Here is a 12,659-nt window from a genome sequence, read left to right on the forward strand (position 1 = left end):
AAAAAGTGAGAGGTGTAGAGATAGAATAGTGTTGTTGCTCTTCGGGTGAGTTTTGAGTGCTAATATTATTTGTTTTCATTTATTTATTTTAAGGGTAAATTTGGGTGTTTGATGGACAAATTTTATAAGTTGGGTGTAGAGATACAAAATCAGGGTTCAAATAAAATTTCCCATTTTTATTCAACTTCCTTATTTTCTGCTTCAACAAAACTTGTGCCCTTTTGAATTCCCCTTATTTCTCTCTTCATATACAAATGCCATGTCCAATTGAACTTGTATCCAAATCCCTCATTTTTCAAGATTTCTCAAACCTCGTTTGTTGGAACTTCATATATTTTCCTTCCCCTTCTATGCATTCAGTCGTTCACAGTGAAGATTGAGCTTTAAACTGTTCATAATGGCTCTTAGCACTCTGGATGGCCTTCTGCAGGTCTACATACGCCTCCATAGACGACTCTGCAAAGTTCAACTTACCACAAAAACCCGCCAAGCTTATTTGGAAATGGTCGAAACCTGAAATCCAGTCTTGAGAAACTTCATCTGTTGGCATATTAGCACCAGATGTTGGAATATAAGTGTGTGTGCTGTGTTTTTCTTATTGTTTCTAAGTTTAAATGTGAGCCATTGGATTATAGACCAATTGGACAGCTGAGATGTAATCTCAGTTTTAGTTTAACATGTTGCCACTTGTATCTATCTTATAGGATAGATTACATGAAGGGTTGTGATTGTTTTGGTGTGAATTCTCTTCTCTTCGGGTATATCCTTGCACATGACTTGTGTGCAGATGATGAATGAAGAAAAGCTTTGTTAGTTCAGGTTTTCTCTTTGAACGTTCTAGCTGCATTCATCTGTGTAGGAAGAGATCATTCTTTTTCTTATTTGATTTCATTTCTACAAAACAGGGTCATATTCCTGATTGCTAACATGGCCTCAGAGCCAGGTTCAATCGTTTAATCTGGGAGATTGAATCTGTGAAGTGATCTGTGTCTAACATGGCAGGATTTGGAGGAGGTGAGCTGAGAGCGCCGATCTTCACCGGCGAGAATTATGAATTCTGGAGTATAAGGATGAAAACCATTTTTAAGTCTTATGGACTATGGGAATTTGTGGAAAAAGGAATCGAGAGCTCAGATTCGAAGGGAGCTGATTCAGATCTGAAGATGAAGGAGAAAGAGGGATCGAGTGACGCTTCATCTCTCACGGAGAAGCTCATGAAAGATGCCAAGGCGCTTGGGCTGATTCAGGGAGTAGTCTCGGATGAAATTTTTCCTCGGATCTCACACGAAGAAACTTCTAAGGGAGCCTGGGATATTCTGATGCAAGAATTTCATGGAGACAAACAGGTTAGAAGTGTTAAACTACAAGGTCTTCGTAGAGAATTTGAGTATACCAGAATGAGAGATGATGAATCAATTTCTGTTTATCTTACAAAATTATTCGATCTGATAAATCAAATGAGAAGTTATGGAGAAGAGCTATCTAGAGAGAGGATTGTGCAAAAATTATTAATTAGCTTACCTTCTGCGTATGATTCTATATGCTCTGTGATTGAACACTCAAGGGATATAGATGTGATTGAGGTTCAAGAGGTAGTTGCCTCACTGAAAAGTTTTGCACAGAGGTTGGAGAGACATAATGAGAACAAGACTGAGAGGGCATTTGTGAGTTTAAGTGTGAATCCCAAGTCTGTCAATTCTCCTGGAAATCAAGGAAATAGATATCAAAAGAATTGGAAGCCAAAATACAAAAATTGGAATCAAAAGCCTGTCTACCAATCTGGAAAGCAATCTGTAGCTGCAGAAGGGGGAAGAAATCCTTGCAAGCACTGTGATAAGTACCATTATGGAGAGTGTTTTCTTAAAGGCAAGCCTAAGTGTCACTGTTGTGGAAAAATTGGTCACATTGCAAGGGATTGTAATACTAAGAAAAATGCTCAAGGTGTTCAGCAACTAAACTTTGCAGCTCAGGTTCCTTCTACAACTACTATGTTCTATGTAAGTAATGAGGTTGACAAGAAGACTATTGAAGATGTATGGTATGTGGATAGTGGTTGTAGTAACCACATGACTGGTAAAGAAGATATACTGATTGACATTGACAGAAGCATAACTGCCAAGGTAGAAATGGGAACTGGACAGTTGGTTGATGTTATAGGAAAAGGAAGTTTGGTAGTGAATACAAAGATGGGAAGGAGATATATACATGAAGTAATGCTTGTCTCAGGTCTCAAAGAGAATCTACTAAGTGTAGGGCAGATGATGGAGCACGGATATTTCCTTATTTTTGGAGATAACAAAGCAGAAATTTATGATGATTGCTCTCTTTCAAATTTGGTGGCTAAGGTGCCAATGAGAGGAAACCGAAGTTTTCCTTTGAAATTCCAAACAGATTTGCATCTTGCATTAAAAGCAAGTGTAAATGAGTCAACACTGATCTGGCATAGAAGAATGGGGCATCTAAATGTTAACAGTCTGAAGCTACTACAGGAGAAAGAAATGGTACTCGGATTGCCAGAAATCAAGACCACTAATAATGTGTGTGAGGGGTGTACTCTTGGGAAACATTGCAGAGACTTTTTTCAAAGGGAGACAACAAGTAGAGCTACTGTTCTATTGGAGTTGGTACACACAGATGTGTGTGGACCAATGCAAACCATTACCAAAGCTGGAAATCGGTATTTTCTTACCTTCATAGATGATTGTACTCGGATGTGTTGGGTCTATTTTTTGAGATATAAATCAGATGTATTCAATGTGTTTAAGAAGTTCAAGGTCACTGTTGAATTGCAAAGTGGATATAAGTTGAAAAAGCTGAGAAGTGATCGAGGGGGTGAATACACATCTATTGAGTTTAATAGATTCTGTGAAGAAGTGGGAATGGAAAGGCAACTCACTGTGGCATATTCACCACAGCAGAATGGAGTAGCTGAACGGAAGAACAGGACTGTTGTAGAGATGGCTAGATGTATGATGGCTGAAAAGAGTATACCACTGGAGTTTTGGGCTGAAGCAGTCAACACTGCAGTGTATGTTCTAAATAGGTGTCCAACTAAGGCATTAGATAAGAAAACTCCATTTGAGGCTTATAGTGGAAGAAAGCCAGGAATCAAACATCTAAAAGTGTTTGGTTCTCTGTGCTATGCACATATTCCAGAGCAGCAGAGACAAAAGCTTGATTTAACTAGTACAAAATGTGTGTTTCTGGGATATGGAAGTTGTGAAAAAGGCTACAAACTTTACAATATTGACTCTGGAAAAGTCATTATTTCCAGAGATGTGGTGTTCAATGAGGAAGCTTGTTGGGACTGGAATACACAAAAGGAGTGTAGTCTTAAAATGCCAATTGCTGACTCTTTCACTGAGAGAGGACATGAAACTGAAGGAACAAGGTTGAGTCAAGCTGAGATCTCTGAAAATGATGTTGAAATACCAGAAGAGAGTGAAGAAATACATGTTAGATCTGATTCAGGTCCACAGGATGTTGATCACACACCTCTGAAATATAAAAGTATTGCAGAAGTGTATGAAAGATGTAATCTGTGTATACTTGAACCTGAAACATTTGAAGAAGCTGTCAAGGATGAAGCATGGCAGAAAGCAATGGAGAGTGAAATTGCAATGATAGAAAAGAATAATACCTGGGAGCTTGTTGATAGACCATCTGATAAACCAGTAATTGGTGTCAAATGGGTTTATAAACTTAAGCTGAATCTTGATGGCTCGGTTCAGAAAAACAAAGCAAGACTTGTTGCAAAGGGATACTCTCAAAAGCCTGGTATAGACTTCAATGAGACTTTTGCACCGGTTGCTAGGCTTGATACAATAAGGACTTTGGTTGCTTTGGCTGCACAGAAAGGGTGGAAAATTTATCAGTTAGATGTGAAGTCAGCATTTTTAAATGGAGTCTTGCAGGAAGAGGTTTATGTTGATCAACCTCTTGGGTTTGTGATTAAAAACAAGGAAGATGGGGTGTACAAACTCAAGAAGGCACTTTATGGTCTTAAGCAAGCTCCAAGAGCTTGGTATGACGAAATCAATTCCTATTTCACCAAGGCAGGTTTTCAAAGAAGTCCTAGTGAAGCAACTTTATATGTGAAGATTACTAAAGGTGGAATACTTATTGTTTCACTGTATGTGGATGATATAATCTACACTGGGAATTCTCAAGAATTGTTGATGGAGTTCAAAACTGCAATGATGAGACAATATGAAATGACTGACCTTGGTTTGTTGCATCATTTCTTGGGTCTTGGTGTGATACAAACTGATAATTGCATTTTCTTGCATCAGAAGAAATATGCAAAGACACTGTTAGACAAGTTTGGTTTCAAGGATTGTAAATCTGTGGCTACTCCTCTGGCTGTGAATGATAAACTGTCTAAAATGGATGGTAGTGAACAAGCTGATGAGAGTCTATATAGGCAGATTGTTGGAAGCCTATTATATTTGACTGCAACAAGGCCAGATATCATGTTTGCAGCAAGCTTGTTGGCAAGATTCATGCATGGTCCTACTAGAAAACATATGGGAACAGCTAAGAGGGTGCTGAGATACATTCAAGGCACGATTGATTATGGTATAGCATATGAGAAAGGAAATGAAGCAATGCTTATTGGCTACTGTGACAGTGATTGGTCAGGAAGTGAGGATGACATGAAGAGCACATCTGGATATGCTTTTAATCTTGGTTCAGGAGTGTTTTCGTGGGCATCAGTCAAGCAAAGTAGTGTTGCATTATCTACTGCAGAAGCTGAATATGTTAGTGCAGCAAAGGCAACAGCACAAGCAATTTGGTTGAGATTTGTTCTTTCGGATTTTGGTGAAGAACAGGTTGAACCAACTACAATCTTATGTGACAATACATCAGCTATTGCCATAACCAAAAATCCTGTGCATCATCATAAGACAAGACATATAAACAGGAGGTTTCATTTCATTCGTGATGCACTGCAAGATGGAGAAATTGACTTACTGTACTGCAAGACAGAGGAACAGGTTGCAGATATTTTCACTAAGGCTTTGTCCAGAGATCGGTTTGAATTTCTGAGACAGAAGCTTGGAGTAATTTCAGCACAACACTTAGAAGGGAGTGTTGGAATATAAGTGTGTGTGCTGTGTTTTTCTTATTGTTTCTAAGTTTAAATGTGAGCCATTGGATTATAGACCAATTGGACAGCTGAGATGTAATCTCAGTTTTAGTTTAACATGTTGCCACTTGTATCTATCTTATAGGATAGATTACATGAAGGGTTGTGATTGTTTTGGTGTGAATTCTCTTCTCTTCGGGTATATCCTTGCACATGACTTGTGTGCAGATGATGAATGAAGAAAAGCTTTGTTAGTTCGGGTTTTCTCTTTGAACGTTCTAGCTGCATTCATCTGTGTAGGAAGAGATCATTCTTTTTCTTATTTGATTTCATTTCTACAAAACAGGGTCATATTCCTGATTGCTAACACCAGAATCACTACCATTGGCATGCTTCCAGGATGTTAAATCAGATAGGCCTGCACCCTTCTCCTCTTTCTTTTCTTGGTGTGGTAAAAAACGGTAAGTTTCAGCTGCTAAAGTCTTTATAGAATCTTCCATTTCTTTGGCAGGTAAGCTGCCAAGCTTTTCCAACCAGTCACCACAGGTGACATATATTGGAGGGCCATAGTTCCTATAGGGGATTTCGTACGGCCTCCTTCTCTTTTTGGAAGACTTCTGTGGAAAAGAGATGCATTTTAAAAGCCATCCATCTATAGACTGCAAGTAGGACTTTTGAGCACCATTCCACTTCATAAAACTTGATGATAGGGAGCTGAGTTCGTCTTTAAGCTGGATCGTAATCTGACGATGTGATTCTGACTGTACGGAGATTTTGGTGTTGCTGTTGTTGTAAGCTATTGAGATTACGTGAAACTGAAGCTTGTGACATACAACCATCCCTCCCACATCCGCCTCAACCTACAATTTGGAGCAAAGAACAAGGCAAATGAGCCTAGAAGTGAAGCACTCATATCAGACACAATAATATATAGGATTAAGACAAAAATTAATCATATTATTTCCTTGTTCTACATTCCACACTGTTGCCCAAAACATATATGCATCACGTAGTTTTTAGCAACCATTATCAAGGTTCCAACACAACTCATACTGGTCCTAACAAACAACGATAAAAATAAGAGAAAAATGAACATACAAATACGCAAAGCTTTTTTTCTGCATCTAGGCATGGTACCACATTTCAAACTTTATGGGTTTCCAAAATTGAGTTTCTAGGAAAAATAATTAAGCACTAGCAAAAAGGAACATGCAAATACATACCCTTCTATTAACTCTTCAAGTTGAGGCTGGAGCTCTTTGTCTCGTAAATCCTCAATCCTCTTCGATATTGAGTCAATTTTGTGAATAGCAACCCTGATTCTAGAACGTAGATCCTTGACAACAGCACGAGTTTTATCGGTTATTTGAGAACTCTGTCCTTTTGATTCTAGCTGCCTTAAAATCTTACACTTCAAGTCATAATCCCTTCTAACCATCTCACTGGCCTGAAAATAAGAATTTAAGTTCATATAAAACATGGGATGACCCATATACTCTTCATATCCGAAATATCTTTTTTAAAGTGAGAGAGATATTTTTTTTTGTTTCAGACATAACCATACAAACAAGGTCCACATCTATCTGCATATATCTGAAATTTCTGATATTTTCGACAGTTCGAAGTCAATTTAAAATTGACCTAATGGTATTTCTTGCTCACTTGTTTTTTAAATTTTAACCAAGTACATATTCCATCAAAAAGAATAAAAGGTAGAAACTGGCATGTTATAAGCATCGTGAAAACAACTACAAAGGTGAAGCCCCAAAATTGAGCTCAGTTTCTACAACAGTATCAAGCTGCTAGAATACAAGTCACCATTTTTCAGCAATAATTCAAATAATAACGTGAGATTCAGTAACATCAAACTGAACTTTAAGCTTCTACGATATTAAAATGTGGTTACTGTCTGTATCCAATTCCTCCCAAAAGGTTGAACAAAACCATATGTAAGCATAAGTAAGGTCAACAAAAAACGGACACCATAATATAATTTAAACTAATGAGTTTGTTTAACTATTTCGTGTAATGAAATTTCTGGAGATCAAAGTGTATCTATTTTCTGTTCATTTGAAGCAAAAATAGTGGTTCACCAAAAAAAAGAGAGTAATTTCCATCATGATGATTATGATTATAAACACCATAACTACTTCTAATTTATCAGTAGTACCTTGATTTCATCATAAAGCTTCCTCTCCCACGCATATAGCCTATCCAAGGTTGAGGCATGACTGCCTGAATTCATGCAGAAGTTGTCAAAGAGATGACCAGTAAGATCATCCATATCATCTTTTAAGTTTGCTCCCAAAGGATTCCTCGACGAAGAGGATCGAGATGATGTCGTCCTATGCCAAGTTAAGTACTTCACAGAAGTTTAAGGAGGCTCTGGCAAACATAAAAAAAGAATCAGTTCAGAAAGCAAGGTACCAAGATCAAGACACCCAAATGAAAAGGCAGGCTAACATTAAAACTTAAAACCTATCATGCAACGATGTGAATTGACTCTAACCACTGAACATCTAAATGGTACTTTGTGTACCTACCACGTCACTCTCAACAGTGATAAATCATATATGTACATATAGATAAAATAAATCTAATGAAAACACACAATTTGTACTGAAGTTCCTAGTCCAATTTTTCACATATTTGTGACAAAAGAAACTAAATGAGGAATGAAAGATAATGCACTAACATATTGATGTTAACTTTTATTTTCTGCAAAATGTAAATATTGGGGGATACCCCCACAATGAGCTTCATTTATCTTAACCATCTATTATTCAATTCCTTCCTTCAGGGATCATCCCAGCAAACGTACAGTAGCACTCCAATAATAAATATAGCCTGAAAAGAACTATTCCTAAACTCCAAAAATACTGGCTGACAAAACGAATTCTATCTCACAGAAGATCGACCTCCTCCTCAACTCTAAAAGACTAGTTGCCATTAGGAATAGTATTGGGAAAGAGTATTAAGAAAATTATAATGATTGCAGTTATATTCTTCTAAATACAACTTCTGTTCTAGCATGTTGCCACACACTCAAACATTTCGGGGAACTAAATTTTAACTTCCCTAAGACTTTCTTGTTATATAAATCTTTTGGTGGTTTACTCGTCGCTAATGTAACTAACCATGCCATAGCAGTTTATGGTAGTACAATACTTGTTTTTCCCAGTTTTTGGTTGTGCACTACTAGGTTTTCCTGAAAAGTATCGCCAACTTGTGCATAACCATGCCCAGTTGACTTGACAAATATGATCCAAGTATAAACCTAGATAAACTAGTCATGTACATTATCATTACATTGAATCATAACACTCAAATAGAAGTGAAAGTGAAATGCTTTCACATGAAGTTGGCTAAAATTGATTTTGATCACGTAGACAAGGATTCCTCATATTTCTAATTTTTAATAGAAAAAAAAAGGACAGACATCAATCGCAGTGTACATTAAAGTAATTACACAATGGCATCTTTGCATCGGACAATACAACAACCTTTGGAGAAAAAGGACAGACATCAAACCCTAATAAATACACATAAGATATCAACAAAAAAACATCTAACATCCATAGTGTATACAGCAGCCATACTGATTTGAAAAACTAACAGAAACCCCATAATAGCATTTTTTGCACTAGACCATGAAGGTTTAAAACCAATGTGTCTGTCATGCATCTATGACATTAAAAATTAAAATAAAAAGGGTACAGACCAGGAGGCCTACTTTCCTGAACTTGACTTGGGTCTTCACCACAGGAGAAACAACCCTTCAAGAATTTAGATGAAATTGATCCACCTGCTACAGTAGAAATCCTAGTGTTCATATCTTCAGACTATCAAAAGAAAACAGATTTCTAATGGTCTATAATAACATGAAATTAACTCAAAACATTTTAGAATATCCATTTCTTTTTTCAATTTTATATACATCCAGAAACTGTTGATTGTATTGTACCTTACTCACAGCATAAAGCGGTGCCACTAGTCATCCTTGGATAACTAAAACATACTTAAAGTGTTTTCATAAAATGAATGAGAGAGAGAGAGAGAGAGAGAGAGATCTTACTTTCTTTTTCCGGGAAAATTGGACGGAAATGCAACTTATTTGCTTCAAGCATTCTAGGAATTTCTTTGCCACACTGTCTTTTTTAGTTGAGTCAGTTTCAACTGCAACTGGTGAGGATGTGGCTCTCAATGGTGAAAAATCAGGTGAGTTACTTTTCTCCCCATTCAATAACTCAGTTTCTGAAGTTACACTTCCTGCAGAAGGCATTGTAGGTGAAGCACTAGCTTCAATGTGATCCTGCACTCTATTAAGATTTTCAAAACTTCGAACAAGGGTATTTGTAGCAGGCTTCGAATTCATCTTCAGAATCCTGAGATTTTCCCTTCCATGAAAAGAAGCCTTCTCTTCTTCATCTTCCATATCAGGAATTCCCTCATTTTCCCTAGGCTGTCTATCATCGTTATTTTCAAACCCCTGGTTCATTCCCTTCCCTTCTTGAAAAGAAAAGTGATGGTCAATTAGATGGAAAAAATCAAAGTAATCCCACGGTGGAGTTTGAGGTGGGGGTGAAGAAGCTTCAATTGGTGACGTTTCAGGTTTTTCAGCAGATCGAGGTGTGGTATTCTGTGGGGTGCTCGAGGAGGTTACTGTTGCAGTAAGGGGAATATGAGGTTTTTCTTCAACTGTTTTAGAAAAGCTGCCCCTGAATTTCATATGATTTGCCTGAAATCGTGTAGAATTTGGAGGAGAGGGAGATGGAAAAAAGGTTTCAGCTGCATCTATGCGTTGTGACACAGATGGAGAAGAAAAAGAGAATTGAGAAAGACTCTTGCCAGTTTGAACAAGAAGCTCTGGCGTTGCATTAGTGGAAGTGTACAAAGAAGATCAAATTAAATTGTAAAAATAACAAACTGTATTAGGCTGCACGTAAGTCACTGACCCTGCTTGTTTGTTGTTTTTCTCAAGTTGAATGATTGAATTTTTGCAGCAAAGCAGATCAAATTCTTGTAATTCAAGGGCCCTGATTGATTCCTGCAAGTTATCAAAACGCAATTGGAGCCGGAGGCTCTACAGTTTGAACAACACACAGACAGACGATTAGATTAGAATATAAACACCAAACGAATGAACCCCAACATCAACCTTACAAATCAACCAACAATCAAAGAACGTAAGAATTTAGAGAGAGAGAGAGAGCGCGCGCGACCGACGTATGAGATGGCGAAAGATTGGGGGCATGCAATTGCAAAAGGCAAGCGATGAGTAGGGACCCCACTCTGTCCAACACTGACTCTGCTGCTTTTCCTTCCCCCCTTCTTTTTCCATAAAGTTAACCTTTTCCGTTCTGCCTTGAAAAGCAATGTAAAGAATAAAGATACACCAAGAAGTTGATTCCTATTCGGTTTGCGTGAAAGCTAAGTCTATTAACTGTTTTGACTTAGATCGATGTCGACGTCGACGACAGTTCGAATTTATTCGTTTTGATTAATGAGCATTTAGTTAATTCTAATTATAAACAATTAAACCATTTAATTGTTCTTGTTCAATTTTCTTACTTTTTTGATCTCCCTCTTATATGGTATACTATTCATTGAGTTCTAATTAGCTAGGCAGTGGGCAAATAGAACTATTGTTAATCGATTGTAAATTGAATCTTACTTTCAATCTCCCTTTTAATGAAGATAAGTGATTGCTAATCTTTAGAGTTTCCATAAGTCATGAGTGATACATAGCAGTATGTTATAACTACTCAAGATAAACAGAAGATGTGGAGAACCTGTTCAGTTTGGGATTACAATGCAATACGATCATTCTCTATATCAATACGTTTGATCACATTGTTTGGTTGATAGCTTATTCATGTCTATATCAGTACTCGAGCCTCTGAAGAGAATACATAATATGTACTGATCTATTCAATTTGTCAATGCCCAACTGGCAATCATATAATCAGGAACATACAACCATGGCCACAACAGAAGAATAATTCATCCCCCTTCAAACATGACACACCTTGTATAAAAAAAGGGCCACAAATTACTTTTTTCTTGTGTTTGATGGGTCATTGAGCATATATTCATAAAAAAAAGTCTATCACTCTCGAATTTCTAGCGGTCACATGAGTGTTACTCTTTTGGGTCAGCTGCAAATTAGGCACACGATCAGCATTTTCATTTGTCTCAGTAACATCACCGACAACAGCATTTGGCGTCGCCTCTGTGTGTTCTTCAGTAACATCCCGTATACATTGGTGTTGAATGTAGTGTCAAATATAATCACATCATCAAAATGACCATAACCACTTCGTGACTTAGCATTCGCCTAAAAGAAATTCCCAAGTACTCCGCCTTCATCAATCTCCATCATCAAAACCCAAATGGAATGAAAATGGGTAAACTAACGACACAAAACTCACCATCACAATCTGCGTTTCTTTAAAGATTCTAGACGAACTGACACGCCCCAATTCCGATATTCCCTGATGACTTAGCATTTGCTTAAAAGAAATTGCCAAGTACTCCGCCTTCGTCAATCTCCATCATCAAAACCCAAATGGAATGAAAATGGGTTAACTAACAACAAAAAACTCACCATCACAATCTGGGTTTCTTCAGAGATTCTAGACGAATTGATACGCCGCAATCCCGATATTCCTCGAACACCAGGATAGGCACGTGCTGGCAAACACCCGCGGGTGATGAAAGCCATTTATTGAATGCAAATGCTGAGAACAATGAATAAATAAGACTTCTAAATATAAAAATAATGAATATACATTTTAGGAACGTGTTCAGAGCACACATCTATTCTAGAATACTAAAAGAATTTATATAAAAATTGAATGAACAAAAGAGTGGGTCCTACATCGAGAGAACTCGAAGATGCCAATGCGGAAGTGCCTGGATGCCGGGATTGTATACCTCATGAAATGGGTGCAAAACAAACATGAGTGGACCAAGTTGATATATATACACACACACACACACACTAAAACAGTTATAAACGTACTAACCCCCAGGTTTTATGAAAACACATATATATCATGATAAAGATAGGTTTTCCGAAACCTAGCATGCCGTGCAATGTCTCAAATCATAACTTGTATGTATAATAATCACTAGTGAATGTCCGATAACTCTCTATGCCCCATGTCGGCTCCCCGTCTCTGAGCAAACAGTCAAAGGAAAAACACTTCAGGCCCTATGCCAACACCATAACCGTCGCCCAGGATGGACCGGAATCTATCATTTCGTCCCATAGCGGAATACGGACCACTAGGTAAATACAAAACCATTGAACATATATACATTTGAAAAGCAACTTCATAGTATAAAGTTATTCACCATCTATACTATAAACAGGTGTTCTAAATATTATATCGTTATCCATCAGATATTCTATAAGAACACGGGTTATAGAAAAAATAGTAATAATTCAAACTAGCCTCAATAAGCATGTTATCTCACAAAACGTTTCATAAAATGTAATCATCAAATCATATTTTTCATGTATGCATTTCTACTATTAAAACATGCATTTTTAGAAGGGGTCCAC

The 12,659-nt window shown here is 37.4% G+C and overlaps 1 pseudogene; it reads right to left on the reverse strand.

The window, feature by feature from the left end:
• Window positions 1-223: 223 nt before the first annotated feature.
• Window positions 224-11,813, reverse strand: LOC126590300 (nitrate regulatory gene2 protein-like; annotated as a pseudogene).
• Window positions 11,814-12,659: the final 846 nt, after the last annotated feature.

The sequence above is a fragment of the Malus sylvestris genome, chromosome 11 (assembly GCF_916048215.2).
Source record: "Malus sylvestris chromosome 11, drMalSylv7.2, whole genome shotgun sequence".
NCBI classification, from domain to species: domain Eukaryota; kingdom Viridiplantae; phylum Streptophyta; class Magnoliopsida; order Rosales; family Rosaceae; genus Malus; species Malus sylvestris.